The 16362-nt window shown below is 37.7% G+C and overlaps 1 protein-coding gene across 22 annotated transcripts in view; it reads right to left on the bottom strand.

Moving 5' to 3' along the window:
• The window catches only part of LOC128689421 (ankyrin-2), a 989227-nt gene that overhangs the window by 146178 nt on the left and 826687 nt on the right, over positions 1 to 16362 (bottom strand). The gene's annotated exons all lie outside the window — the stretch shown is intronic.

The raw sequence follows: 16362 nt of genomic DNA, 5'->3' as shown, positions 1-16362 counted from the left end.
AGAACATACAAAATCATTTAGAGCATAAATTTTAGTTATCAAAATTAAATTCATCAGTGCAAAGGTTTTCAAATTATGTAATATTTTTAAGTTTCCCTAAACAATATTATAAAACTACACAAATTTAATCAAGGTTTAAGGGGAAGTGAGTCTTAACAATCCATACTGGTCCTTAAAAAAAATATTTATATTAACATACATTATTACAGGCATATGCAGAATTTTACTTAAACCTAGGGCAATACTCAAATTATGTTTGATAAAATTATGAGTCAGTAAGTTATTTTTTTTTTAATTTCAGTGTTTTATTACCCTCTAAAGAGTAAGGAGGAAGGAAGAAAGAAACCTTGAAGAGGGAATGGTAAAGAGAGCAAGGTAGAACCAAATCTTTTACCTTTCCAAAAAAGCAAAATAGTGTGCATGACAAAATGCAAAGAATCAAGGATGACAAAATTTCCAGACTGGAAAAGGAAATGTATAAGATACAAAATATGAAGTTCCAGAGTGCATTAAAATACAGAGTTCCAGAATGAATTAAAAAAAAAAAAAGAAATGAGATGTAGTGGCTTTAACCCCAAACAGATAGTTGAAATAGAGGATTGAAATTCAGTAAACCCCCTCAAAATGTGAAGGATATCTTCCTGAAAATCACTGTTTTATGCAAAAAAGGAGTTACAAAAAGTGAAGAATGTATGGAAAAATTAGGGTTACATTCTAAACCCCTCCAAAAATGCTGATTTTTTTTTTTTTAGTATACTAATAAATTTTATCATATGTAAAATTGCAGTACATGTTGCTTGTTGAAAGGGACATGTGTGGAGGAGAACCAACATGGCCTTACTGGCTTGTGTTGGATATAGCAAGGCTTATCATCTCAACAATTGGTACACATGCAAATACCGTGAAAGTAAAAGCCGCATTTCCTTATCAGATTGTATCAAATATATAGGAACTCACAACACCTATACCAGACAAACATATACTGAAGATAAAGCATTGAACAAAGTAATAACCAAGAATAAGAAGTAGAACTCTGATAAAATATGTGGGAGGGTGTTGCTATTTTTTTAATTGCTACAACATCTTGTGCTGTATGAGGCCAATTCCCAGTGGTGTGGAAGGCTGAGATGGCATAAGGTGTAGTTCCCCTAAAAAACCCAACAATAACAGCACCTCAGTGAAGTTTATATCTTCACCACACAGCTTAAATAAATCATTTAGTAATTTGTATTCAACAATTATAGAAATACAGGTTGAGTAGGTACATCACTGTTAATAGTAAGAGAAAGTAAACTTTCAGTGTAATTATGTTTATGTACAGTTCTGGGTTTTTAACTTTCCTTTTTCAGGATACAAACAGGGTGACCCAAAAATAAAGAAAAAGCTTTCATCATCATTCAACACTTTCACCATCACTCATACATAATCACAGTCTTTGCAAAGGCGCTCAGGTACGACAGAAAAAAGATTTCAGCTGCCAATCACACAACCTGAATAAATTTAGCATTCCAGATTAGTAGATTACCATATCTGCACTGTAATTACACATAACTGTGACTTCAATACTCATATACCTACCCTCTTGATTAATCAATTCATTTTCTACTGATCTTTAGAGTACTCTTGACATTAATGTACTGAATATTCTCTTTAGACTTTTTTACAGGTGCTTTTAATAAATTAACCCTTTGGGGGTCGCCAGGCCCTCTCAGAGACTTGTTCTCAGGGTCTCCAAAATTAAAAAAAAAAATTATTTTTTCATATGAAAAGATAGAGAATCTTATCCCGATCATAATGACACCAAAAGTATGAAATTTGATGAAAAACTTACGGAATTATGCTCTCGCGAAGTTAGCAGTCTCGATGATGTTTACGCATCGGCGATTTTGCCCACTTTGAGCCCTATTTTCGGCCAATTCCAGTGTACTTGTCGACAAAAATCGTAACTATTTTGCTAGAACTCCATTTTTTCTATCGAATGAGTACAAGAAACCACCCATTTACTGATTTCAACTATTCAATAAAATGGTCAGAATTTAGCAATTTTGCCAATTTCCCACAAATTTCAAAAGATGCCAATTTCTGAATAGGGTCCAGAATAAGCAAGAAAGACATTCCTGGCTCTAAAATAACAAGTTCTCTGTTCGTTACTCACATCCCCAGGCCCCTCTTACATTTCTTTGGCTTTCCACTTTGAATTTTTATTCTTACAAAAAATAATAGATTTACTGTTATGCAGACTATGCATTAGTGTAGAAATGGTATAAATAATATCAGCACATTTGTGAAAGAATATTAGACTCACCAGTTGATGTGCACTGGACGCTTGGCATGATTTGTTTACTTTTGAACTTCGGTAAAAATCGAACATTTCTGCTATTTTGAGCTCAATTTCAAGGTACTTTTCATTGTAAAACCAGTCAAAATCATCTCAATTTCTGTAACTGTCTTCCATTCTATAAAATGAGACCAAGAAAACTAGAATACAACAATAAATACCATATGAAAATACAGTGCAAAGTCGCTGTTTTAATCCCAAAACACTGTCAAAGATTTTTTTTTCTCATTACACACTGTGTGCTGCAGGATTTTTTTTTATACTGTGCACACTGACCACATAGACCCATTCTTTCATATGTAGGCCTACCAGCTTTCTCTCACTAGATTTGAGGGCGCTACAATTTAGGCGTCCTAGTATGTCAAAAATCCTGGGGCGTAAGCCGTACTAGTATGGCCGAAACCCCCAAAGGGTTAAGCATTCATAAGTTATATAGATTTCAAAAAAAAAAATTTGAGAGGTAAGAAAAATATTGTTCAGGGACTCTCTCTCACTTTGTATGGCTCTGGAGCTGTGCAGAGCACTGCTTGTGGCCTGGAGAGCATACAGTAGGGCCCCACTTATTCAGCAGGTTAGGTTCCAGGCTACTGCCGGAAAGCAGACTTTGCCGGAAAGCAGAACTCCATTTTTTCCATTTATAAATGCATATGAATGCCAGATAACAAGTTTATACTAACATATATTAAGTTAGCAATAGAACTAGGCATTAAAAAGTAAAATACACACACAGTACACTCATTATTTACCTCAAAATATTTAAATGTTTAAAGCTCCCTAGAGTGATTAAATGCATATAAAGTAGATGCATTATTTACCTTAAAATATTTGTAGTCTTAATGGCCTTAATGTAGGGTGAGAGATGAAAAGTATTTATCTGTAGAAAGTCATGTGGGAGGTATGGCTTCCTGCCTGGCCACTTATACCTACTACGACATTAACCCTTTTAGGGTCCAGAGGCCAAATTTCAAAGTGTGCACCAGTGTCCAAGAATTTTCAAAAAATAATTTTGTTATTTTTTCTTATGAAATGGTAGAGAATCTTTTTCTGAAGGTAATAAAACAAAAAGTACGAAATTTGATGGAAAACTGACGAAATTATGCTCCCGCGAATTTTGATGTGTCAGCGATATTTACGCAGCTATGATTTTGCCTACTTTGACTCCCATTTTAGGCCAATTACATTAATCCAGTCGACCAAATTCTTAGTTATTTCAGTAGTATTACTTCATTTCTATAGATTGAGCACAAGAAATCACCAAATCAACTGTTTCAACTACAAAATAATGTGATCGGAAATTGATAATTTGGCCAATTTAGTGCAAAGTTCAAAATATTCCAATTTCAAAACAGGGTCCAGAATAAACAATGCAGGCATTCCTGGCACTAAACTAACATTTCCTCTGTTCATTAGTTATGTTTTCAGGCTTTACAAATAAATTCCATTTTGATTTTTTATTCACAAAATGAATTTTTATTCAAACCAAAAAATAGAAGATTTACTGTTATGCAATATTGTAATAATTGTATAAATAATCTCACCACATTTGTGAACGTATATTAGACCCACCAGCTGGTGTGTATTAGACATGTGAGGTGAGTGAGCTGAGCTCATGGCGTAGATCTACGGTTTGGACCCTCAACGTAAAGCCGTAGATCTACGGCACAGACCCTGAAAGGGTTAAGCTCCCTAGAGCAATAAAATGCATATGTATAGTACACTCATTAATTACCTTAAAATATTTGTAGTCTTAACGTAGGGTGAGGTGAGTTTTATTTGTATGAAGTAAAGTTGGGAAGTATGAGTAGCCAGGAAGGGCAGCCCTCCCCACCCCACCCACATATAATGTAAACAAACCAGATGAACGAGTCTGGTTTTCATCACAAGTCCTACAAGTTGCCTGGCTACCACAAGTTCTACAAGTTGCCCAGCTACCACAAGTCCTACAAGTTGCCTGGCTACCACAAGTCCTACAAGTTGCCTGGCTACCACAAGTCCTACAAGTTGCCTGGCTTCCACAAGTTGCCTGGCTACCACAAGTTGCCTGGCTACCACAAGTCTTACAAGTTGCCTGGCTACCACAAGTCTTACAAGTTGCCTGGCTACCACAAGTTGCCTGGCTACCACAAGTTGCCTGGCTATCACAAGTCCTACAAGTTGCCTGGCTTCCACAAGTTGCCTGGCTACCACAAGTTGCCTGGCTACCACAAGTTGCCTGGCTACCACAAGTTGCCTGGCTACCACAAGTCCTACATGTTGCCTGGCTTCCACAAGTTGCCTGGCTACCACAAGTTGCCTGGCTACCACAAGTCCTACAAAGTCACCTGGCTACCACAAGTCCTACAGGTCACCTGGCTACCACATCTTATGTTTATGTTAATTTATTCTACTGTGGGGTGTATTTAGATGGATTAAGCAAGATGTCTATATTAACATTTTATACGATATTTAATGCTCCTTAGAGTTATTATTATTATCATTATTAATATGGCATCTGCAAGACTAATAAGACACTCTTAATGATTTTAATGTGTATCTGCATGCCAGCAGAGTGTGTAAGTTTACTTAAGTACAGGTACACATACGTATCAGTTATAATAATAATAATGTAGGTATGTAGTCCACCTCGGCTACATACCTACACCTACTTACATAGCTACACGATATTTAATGTGGCCTGGAGCCATATTATCACCATCAACATACCATACTCACTGAGTTTAATCATTTATAACAACTACCTTTAGATGCTATCATAAACAAAGGGAGAAGTAATGAATAATTCAAGCCGAGAATTGTAAACAAAAGCGTTATGTATTAAGAGGAGTGACAATGTTCTCCCTCCGCCCGGCTACCACACCTCCACGGTATATAAACAAAATGTTTATATACTATGTAATGTGTTTCTTATATAATTTCGAAGAAAATATCATAGATGGATTAATGAAAATGTCTATATTGACATAAAATTAGACATTTAATGTGCCCAAGAGTGATTATTATTATTATACATTAGAGAGATGTGCTCATAAGAGAATGTAAACAAACCGGGTGGCCCGCGCTGTATTTGAAAGACCACTTGCCGTATAGAAAGTTTTGGTCATAATTTGAGATAACCGTATTAGCGAAACGCTGTAAGGAGAAACGCCGAAAAGCGGCGCTCTACCGTATTTTTGAAAATCTACAGAGCTTATTACCCAAATTTAGCCTTTTACTTATGTTTTTGTTTAAATTTACAGGGGCTGCTCAACAGGGGTTTCTTGGTATTATGAAAGAGCTACTACAACTTTTTTTAACAGCAATAAGCTAAAAAAAAAAAGTGTTATGTAGAGTCATATTATGAGAAGGTTTACTGTATCTGAAGATGAAATAAAAAAACTACAGTTCTATTAGATGTTGACAAGAAAAACAAAACAACCAGATGAAACAGCACAATGGTTTTAAAAAAGGATGTGCAGAACAACAAAGAGATTCACTTGGAAATTTTGGATTTTTTGTGGATTACAGCACAAGATGGTAATCTAGTGGAAAAAATGAAGAATGGAATGAATTGTACAGAAATAAAAAAAAAGAAGACAGTTGAGACCCTTTATACTAAAGACCAATCCAAGCGTTGTAATAAAATTTTGACAAAAGCCATTAGAGAAAAATGGATAAATGCTTAAAGCACAAAAAACCTGCAAGCCAACAAACAGTTTGATTTTTGATCAGCAAATTAATGTGTCTCAAATTTATTTGCTACTACAAATGTGAGAAAAAATTATTGAAAGAGAGGAATTGGCAAACCGCATTTATTTAGATTTCAATAATGCTACTGATAGTTCCTCATGAAAGACTAATGAAGAAGCTAAAAAACATAAGAGGAATAAAAGGCAAATTATCACAGTGGATGAAAGATTTTCTGTTTGAAAAGACAAATGCAGAGAAACAAACAAAAAGAAATTCCTCATACAAATCCCTCAAGAAAGGTTTCTCTGAGCCTGCTAAAGGGCTTCTAATCTAAGGAACTGGAACATTTCTCCCTTTAGATCAAACCTAATTATCTCATATTTCCTGAGTGCTATATAACTGCTATGGATTTAGGCATTTCCACCTAAGTATAATAATACTCATACAAAAATGTCACTAGCAGCTGTGTCACAAGAATTAGTGTTTTCTTAGATATTGTTTCTAATTTACATAATTTACTTGCCAGAATGAATAAAAACTTAATGTGTATGTTTGCAGACAAAACGAAGTTATACAAAATATATATTAAGTGCAGTGGCATACATTCTGGGTGTGCTAGGTGAGTGCTGCACACTCACGAAAGATGGTAAATTCATCATAAATATCAGGCTTGCTCAATAATATAGTCATGGATCATATTAGGAAACCTATTTTTCTGTCCCCTGTTATGAAATATTGTGGCAGTTGCTCTGAGAAAGCATTGCACATCCCACTGTGCTACCCCACAGTGATAATAACCACCATACACCACTGATTAAATGCTATAAATCACCACAAAAAGACCTGTATTATATGAGCAAATAGTGATAAGGGGATGATGGAATTAACCTGTTAACTGTCCAAACGTCGATCTACGTTCTTACCGCTAGCGCTCCAAACGTAGATCTACTTTTTATTTTTCCTGCCTCCAAACTTGGCACGATTGGCCTAAGATGCCTGGCTAGCATAGAATGGGTCTTAACCCTCAGTGTGCACACTATTAAAAATATCTGGAACCACTTACAGTGGATCCTCGGGTAATGGCGGCATCGGCTAACGCCAAAATTGGTTAAAGGCATGTTTTTGCGGCAAAATATTGGCTCGGCTAATGCCCAATAACTCGGTTAAGGGCATTCGTCCCGAACATGTCCGTGCAGCCTGAGCCGCGGCCGCCCATCAACTACATTTAGTGTGCCATTGTTTACAAGCCAGTGAGGACGATTCCACGCTTACATGCGATATATTTTGTATTATTCCATTTTTTTAGTGCTTGTAACTGCTAAATAAGCCACCATGGGCCCAAAGAAAGCATCTAGTGCCAACCCTGTGGTAAAAATGGTGAGAAATATTATTGAATTAAAGAAAGAAAGAAATAATCACAAAGTACGAAAGTGGAGTGCATGTCTCCGAGTTGGCCAGGTTATATAACAAACCCCATTCAACCATCACTACTATCTTGGCCAACAAAAAGGCAATCAAGGAAGCTGTTGTTGCAAAAGGTGCAAGTATGCTTACAAAACAGAGATCGGAAATACTCAAAGATGTGGAGAGACTATTGTTGGTGTGGATCAATGAGAAACAATTATCAGGAGATAGTGTTTCTCGGTCAATAATATGTGAAAAAGCAAGGCAGTTGCATGATGATCTAATTAAGAAAATGCCTGAAACTAGTGCTGATGTTAGTGATTTTAAGGCCAGCAAAGGTTGGCTTGAGAGATTTAAGAATTATAGTGGCATACACAGTGTGATAAGGCATGGTGAGGCTGCCAGTTCTGACAAAAATAAAGCAGCTGAAAAATATGTGCAGGACTTTAAGGGGTACATAGAGGTTGAACAATTAAAACCCCAACAAGTGTTCAATTGTGATGAAACAGGCCTGTTTTGGAAGAAAATGCCAAATAGGACCTACATTACTCAGGAGGAAAAGGCACTCCCAGAAAACAAACCTAGTCCTAGTGGCATTAAAAAGCCAAGAAGGGAGGTAACCCCAGAAAAGGACCTGTTACCTCAAGTCTTTAAGGAAGGGGATTCCCCTTCCAAACAACTGTAAACTCCTCCATCCTCTGCCCTCCTCCCATCTCATCACTCATCAATAAGTCTTCAATAAAGGTAAGTCTCATTTCAGTATTGTTTATTGTGCATGCCTCATTGTTTTCAGTGTAGGGAAATGTATATTTCATGTAAAAAAAATTATTTTGTTTAATACTTTTGGGTGTCTGGAATGGATTAATTGGATTTCCATTATTTCTTATGGGGAAAATTAATTCGGCTAACGTCGAAATCGGTTAAAAGGGAGCTCTCTGAAACGGATTAATGCCTTTATCCAAGGGTCCACTGTAGTACCTTGTGGGAGCACCAGTTCAATTGAGTGCCAGCTAGATCAAACAGCGCGGCAAACACCAAGGATTCTCTGATATCATGTCATATTAACACTCCCTTTTGAAGAGGAAAGTGTCATCCTGCCAGAATGTCTTGTAACCTATGCCCTAAGTAAAAAGAAACAATTCTGGAACTGTAATTTCAGCAGGCTGGCTAGCCAGCTGGCTAGCTGGTGGCTGGCTGGCCACTTGGCTGGCCGGTGGTTGGCTGGCCTCCTGGCTGGCCACCTGGATGGCTGGCAGCTGGCTGGCCAGTGACTGGCTGGCCACCTATCCAGCTGGCTGGTTGACTGGCTGTCTCTATCTCCATCTGTCTGTCTGTATCTCTGTCTATCTCTTTGTCTCTATCTGTCTCTATCTCACAGGAACACATACATAAATACAATTATACATAGTGTAAATTACCTAGGATAACCCGAAGAATCCAGACAAATTGCTATACTGTGCTTGCAGATAGTGATCATTTGTAACACCAGTTGGTTCATGGGCAACTCTCTGAGACATGAGAGACAAGCAAAAAGAAACACACAGGCAGACAAAGACAGACACACAGATAGACAGAGAGCTAGACAGACAGACAGATACATAGAGCTAGACAAACAGACAGAGAGCTAGACAGAGCTAGACAGATATACAGAGAGCCAGAAAGAGAGATTGACAGAGAGCTAGACAGGCAGAAAGCTAGACAGATAGACAGAGAGCTAGAAAGACAGACATGTTTATGTGAAACAGTGAAAACAAATAAAGGGAAGGCTCATCAAATGTCATCACTGTCATTAACGGGGTGATAAGATGAGATAAGAGGACGCTCCTTAAATGTCACCACTGTTGTTAGTGCGGTGGTAAGACTATGCTCATCAAATATCACCATTATCAGCAGTGGAGTGATAAAATAAGATAAGACGAGTGACACACTGCTTCAAGAGAACTTATTATTATTATTATTATTACGTATTATTATTATTATTATTATTATTATATACAGTGAACCCCCGGTTATCAGCCGGTTTGGTTATTGGCCAACTCAGTTATCAGCGGGTTTTTCGGCACCCGGTTATCGGCCGTTCGCTCGGTTATCAGCCATTTTGGACACGTCCATCTGCCGACTGGGGCAGCTTGCGCTTCAGTTTGGCTTTATCTCTCGGTGGCTGAGGAAGTTTCTGCTAATACATCCAAACATTTCGCTTGTTTACCATTGCTTTTAGTGGTTTTTCTTGAAATGCAACTGTGAAATAAGTAAAGATGGCTCCAAAGAAAGTTCCTAGTAAAGTTCCTGTGGTAAAGAAAATGAGAAACACCATGGAATTTAAGTGTGAAGTGATAGAAAAGTCTGAAAGTGGTATGAAGGTGATGGAACTTGCCAGGATGTACAGCAAGGATAAATCAACAATTACATCCATCCTGGCAAAGAAAGAATAAATCAAAGATGCTAATGTTGCAAAAGGAGTAACTTTTCTAACTAAACAAAGGCCATGAATAATGGAAGAGATGGAAAAGTTATTATTATTGTGGATTAAGGAAAAAAATTAGTGGGAGACAGTGTTGTGGAGTCAATCATTTGTGAGTAGGCAAAGCAGTTGCATGAGGATCTTGCAAAGAAAATGCCTGGAACAGATACTGCAGTTTGTGAATTTAGGGCCAGCAAAGGATGGTTTGATAGATTTAAGAAGTGTAGTGGCATACACAGTGTTGTAAGGCATGGTGTGGCAGCAAGTTCTGACAAATGTGCAGCTGAATGTTCATGAATTCCAGGACTATGTAAAGGCTGAAGGATTCGAACCCCAACAAGTGTTCAATTGTGATGAAACAGGCCTGTTTTGGAAGAAAATTCCAAACAGGACCTACATTAATCCCAGGAGGAAAAGGCACTGCCAGGACACAAGCCTATGAAAAACAAGTTTACTCTTTTGTTGTGTGGTAATGCTAGTGGGGATTTCAAAGTGAAGCCTTTACTCGTGTATCACTCAGAAAATCCCAGAGTGTTCAAGAAAAACCATGTCATGAAGAATAGATTGTGTGTGATGTGGAAAGTTAATCATAAGGCATGGGTCACAAGGCAAATTTTCAAAGAGTGGGTTAATGATGTGTTTGGCCAAAGTGTGAAAAAATACCTCCTGAAAAAGAAATTGCCACTCAAGTGCCTCCTAGTACTGGACAATGCTCCTGCACATCCTCCAGACTTGCAAGACCAAGTGTTTAGGGACTTCAGTTTCATCACAGTGAAGTTCTTGCCTCCTAACACCACTCCTCTTCTCCAGTCCATGGACCAGCAGGTCATTTCTAACTTCAAAAAACTCTACACAAAAGCAGTGCTTCAGAAGTGCTTTGAAGTGACCTCGGACACTCAGCTGACCCTAAGAGAGTTCTGGAGGAATCATTTCACTATCTTCCATTACATAAGACTTATAGGTAAGTCTTGGAGGGAGTGACTTCCAGGACTTTGAACTCTGCTTGGAGAAAACTGTGGCCAGATTGTGTCCAAGAGAGAGATTTTGAAGAGTTTGATGCTGACCCTGATGACCTTATGGACTCTATTGTGGGACTGGGGAAGTCCCTGGGGTTAGAGGTGAGTGGTGAGGATGTGGAAGAGTTGGTGGAGGACCACAGGAAAGAGCTAACCACTGAAGAGCTGCAAGAGCTTCATCTCGAACAGCAACAGACTGCAGCTGAGGAACTTGCTTCAGAGGAGGAGGAAGAGGGAGTGAAGGTGCCTTCTTCAGAGATTAAAGAGGTGTGGGCAATGTGGACTAGGGTGCAAGCTTTAGTAGAGAAACACCACCCTGACAAAGCTGAAACAAGCCATATCTGCAACATGTTTAATGACAAAACCCTGTCCCACTTCAGGGAAATCTTAAAGATACGCCAGAAACAGAGCACTCTGGACAGTTATTTTGCGAGATGGGTCCAGTGACTCTCAAGCTGGTCCTAGTGGCAATAAAAGACAGAGAAGGGAAGTAACCCTAGAGAAGGCTTTGCTACCTAAAGTCTTTATGGAGGGGGATTACCCTTCCAAACACTAACTCCTCCCTATCTTCCAATAAAGGTATGTAATACGTACTTACATAATTGTTAAAAAGGTTATTTTTTTTTTTGTGAATATTTTTGTTTGGAATGAATTAATTGTATTTCCATTAATTCTTATGGGAAATATTAATTTGGTTATTGGCCATTTCGGTTATCGGCCGACCTTCTGGAATGGATTACGGCCGATAACCGGGGGTCCACTGTACTCCCTATCCAAAACATTGCTGGGACCTATAAATTCTATGTATATATTTCTAGACAATAGTATGTGACTAAGGTAAGTGAAAATGTTCACCTGTCACTGTGTTAGTGACTATTTGAGTACTATTTCAGTACCTAATATTAGTGTCAGAACAAAGATTGGCTATCAAATCACAAGAACTATTATAACTAGTAATTATCAAAACATAAAAATTATATAGAAAATATGAAAACGAGAAAAAAGGTATATCGGCAACACTTCTGCCAGTGGCAGGACTCCATGCTGACGTCAGATGAGCATCAAGGGCCAACTTCGCAGGCTCATATTTCGGTGAGTACTGACCCCAATTTTTTTTTTTTATCCTATGTCACGTAGAAAAATGCGATCTTTATTTCTATAATTTTTTTTTTTTTTTTCAAAATATTCGGAGCGCTGGGCGAGAGAATGTAGATCTACGTCTGGACAGTTAACGGGTTAAATGTAGATATGTACCATGTAATGGAAATAGATGATATCAGTAACAATCAAAATGAATATACTGTACCATAGATTATGTTATAATACATTAAAAGCACTAAGTGAGCCATTAGAATCTAATTAAAAACGTAAGTGTTTAAATATATGGATGAGGAATACCCAAAAAGCTGTTCTAAAAACATATTAAGCCATAACTGGTATATGGAGTGGAGGCATAGTGTCCACATTAAAAATAATGAGGACTAGATAGAAAGAGCCAGGCTTGTAACCCACTAGATCTCAAAGTTAAAAATATATGAAATATAAAGAAGAAAGATTGGAAACATCAAAAATGTCCTCACTAGTTGACAGAACTTAGGAGATATTATAACCACAAACAAGGGAGTAGAAGGATACTAATGAGTAGATAAAAATTCCATACAAGCATCATCAAGGGAACACAAGACCACATTGGTAAACTAAAAAAGATACTGAAAACGGAATCCCACAAACATAGCACTGCTCTTTAGTGATAAATAGGTACTCATTTGACAGGATACCCTGAGCATAAATCTACTCTTGTAGTTACAAATAAGTAATCACACCTTAATTATTACCTAGTCCATAATGCAATAAATATATAATAATTTGTAAACCTTAAAAATAACCTGCTAAGGGAGCTCAAAATATATAGAAACTTTATCAACATTATTACAGTGTAAATGCCTAGCCTTTCACGATACAATAAATATTATATTATCTACCTTATAACAATTTCTCTAGATTTTACAGTAAATTTACTAAGACAATTTAACTAAGAAATCTATCATGTACAGTAAACAATACTGTATACATTATGGTGGTTCTTCAGAGTCATGTTATCATTCAGTTCACAAATCTATGTCATAACACTGAATTTATAATATTTGTAGTATAGTACTGTATATGACTGTTGTGGAATGACTTGCACTTTAGCTGTTTAATGTTTTCTTCATGTACTGTGCAGATTATTACTGGGCTAATATTATGTAAGGAGTTACAGATTTAAGCAGAAGTAAAGAAAAAAGTAGTATTTTTAAACCCGAGCTGCAGTGCATTTAAAAAGAAAATTGCAGTTATCTGGGGGTTTATAATCCCAAGCTCTTCCTGGGTTTTAGACTCAAGAGGCAGTGGTCTAGGCGGTGCCAGGGCTTCATAATGCAGTAATTAAACAAGCTTGAAGATATCTTTGAAATACACAAGACAAATCACAAATTTTATATTAAACTTACACTGATAGGCTTTAGAAAATAAAAATTTATAACCAGGTCCTTTTTTTTATGAACAAAAACTAGTGGTTAATATACTGTACAATCATTCAAGAGGGGTCCATTTCAGGTAGGACCTTTCCTAAATTAGGTACCAGAGAAGCAAGGCAGGCTTAATAAAACCATTTACAAGTTTGGTTCACTAAAGGGATCTACAACAAGTAAATGATCACTACAACAATAAAGGCACTCCACTGCTCATAAGTAAGTCTACAGCAGTGGGAGGGGGAAGGGAAAGTGTGTGCATGAACTCACCTATTTGTGTTTACAGGAGTTGACTCAGTTTCCAGCCTTATCTCTCAGTTATTATGGACCATTTATACTGATTTCTGGCCTTCAGAGTCCTATCATACCTATCTTTTAAAATGTGTATTGTGTCTTCATCACCTCTTAATTTAGTGCATTCCACCTACTCACCACCATGAGACTGAAAAATGTAATTCCTAGTGGCTCATCTGCATCTTTAGCTGCACCTTTATCCCCTGGCTTCCTTTCCTCACATCTCAAACAGCCTTTCCCTATCTAATACTGAGTCTCCTAAGCATTTTGTATGTTGTGATTATATACTCCCTAGTTCTCTTCACCTCTAGTGTTGCTGGGTCAAATTCCTTAAGCCTCTCCTTGTCGTCTATTTCCTTTGGTTCTGGTGCCATTCTCATTTCAAACTTTTATATTTAGTTTCCTTTAAATGCTTGATTGGGAACAGGCTCCATGTTGGCTCTTCATACACAAAAGTGGGTTAAACATAAGTTGTGTATAATGAGTCTGTACAGGTTCCTTTTAAGTTCTCAGGTTAACAATTTTTTTTATATGGTGCTGAAATTATACAACTGACATGTACTGTACTGTACTGTACTGTACTGTACTTATTGTTCACACTGTACTGTATTTCTAGTGATATGCTGGAAGAGATGTTTTTTACTAGATTATTCTCCTTATATGCTATCTGCAGTGTTTCTCCTACCATTCCTTTGCTCTGTTTTGAAATACCCAAGGTGATATTCTTACTGGCCATTATCTAGTTTCTTCAGGAGGCTGCACATATTTTCCTGTCATTTTAACTTCGTCCAGTCTTTGCTGTTTGCCTCTTTCTCCACATCCTAGCATCTCCTCTTAATTCTTTGGTGAAGACCTCTTTGAATCTTCTTTCTCTCTGTATTTTTTATATCCTTTTACTCTTAGCCTTCACCTCACTACACTTTTTGTAAAACAAGGGTTTTTTCTGCTGTTTATATTCCCTTTCTCCTTTGCTTTTACAAATGTATTTATGGTTTCCTGGCATATCATGTAACCTGGAGAAATGTTATAAAATACCAAAAAGGACAAATTCAGTATAATGTGATCAACTATTGATGGAATTTCGTTCACACAGTTAACTTTATCAAGTTGCAAACAAATTAACCTGGAGATGGAGGATGAGCCTATTTATAGAGTGTAGTGAAGTGGAAAGCCTGAAAAACAAGTTGGACAAATGCTGTATATGGCTGTATATGCTCCTCCATTCTTCTGTACTTTTGACTGTTGCTATGGAGAAAGTGATCTAGAAGCTTCCTGGCAAGAGGTTCAGCTATGCTGCAGAATCCAGTGTTCTGGTTAAAATTACTGGATATACTGATGAGTGATGATTCTAGGATCCTATGTCTTTGGGTGTCTTCTTAGGCAATCAGTCATGTGTCCTTGTAATTACTAGGTAATCAAGTGGTTGTACAAGTTCCAGTGTGAAACACAGATGGAATATCCCTTGATCTTTTATGCTTATTGAATTATATCTTAAGTGTACTTAATGCACCCAGATAGCTTTTTGTACTGAGTCTACTTTTTGCACTGTCTACCATGTCTTCAGTGTGTCTCATTTGGACACAGTTCTTCCAGCATTATCCAATTCAAGTCATCCATTCTGCTGGTGCATTAGTGTACAGAAATGAGTACACGGAGGTCACTGGATGTTTCTCCCACATATACTGTCACAGTTGTAACAAGGAATTGTGTATACCTCTGCAGTGGTTTGGACTTGTTGGAGATGTCCCTTATTGGTGATGTCCTTGACTGTAATGGAGGCAGTGGTGGTTACTTAGAATTTGGTTTTAGAGAGAATATTGCAGATATGTTTGACAATAGAGCTGCTATGGAAGACTGTCTATCTTCTCTCAGTGGTGTTTCATAACCTAAACTTTTTAAGTAACCTCAGTGTAATCTTGTGTGCCATCTTGGCTTTTAGTTCTCTTTTCCACTGAACCCCATTCAGAAACTTTATCTTTCTGGTGCAATTACCTTTCCTACCTACCTGGAGGGTATTCCAGGGACCAATGCTCCCACGGCCTGGTCCATAACCAGGCCTCCCGGTGGATCAGAGCCTGATCAACTAGGCTGTTACTGCTGGACACACATAGTCCAACATATGAACCACAGCCCGGCTGTTCTGGCATTGACTTTAGGCATCTGTCCAGCTCCCTCTTGAAGGCAGCCAGGGGTCTATTGGTAATTCCCCTTATGGCTGGTGGGAGGCTGTTGAACAGTCTTGGGCCCTGGACACTTATTGTGTTTTCTCTTAGTATACTAATGGTGCCCTTACTTTTCATTGGGTGTATATTGCATTGCCTGCCAAGTCTTTTGCTTTTGTAGGGAGTGATTTCTGTGTGCAAATAAAGGACCAGTCCCTCTAGGATTTTCCAGCGAGTACAAGTCAAGTGCTTCCAAGTGTTCCCAGTAGTTAAGACGTTTGATGGAACTTATATGTACAGTAAAGGTTCTCTGTACATTCTCTAGATTTGCGATTTCACCTACCTTGAATGGAGATGTTAATGTACTGCAGAATTCCAGCCTAGAAAGAACAAGTGATTTAAAAAGGATCATCAATGGCTTGGAATCTCTTGTTTTGAATGCTCTGATTATCCATCCTATCATTTTCCTTGCAGATGTGATAGTGGCACTGTTGTGATCCTTGAAGGTGAG

Source organism: Cherax quadricarinatus, chromosome 18, assembly GCF_038502225.1.
Source record: "Cherax quadricarinatus isolate ZL_2023a chromosome 18, ASM3850222v1, whole genome shotgun sequence".
NCBI classification, from domain to species: Eukaryota; Metazoa; Arthropoda; class Malacostraca; order Decapoda; family Parastacidae; genus Cherax; species Cherax quadricarinatus.
Note: the sequence above shows the minus strand (reverse complement) of the source record. Positions and strands in the feature narration are given on the sequence as shown.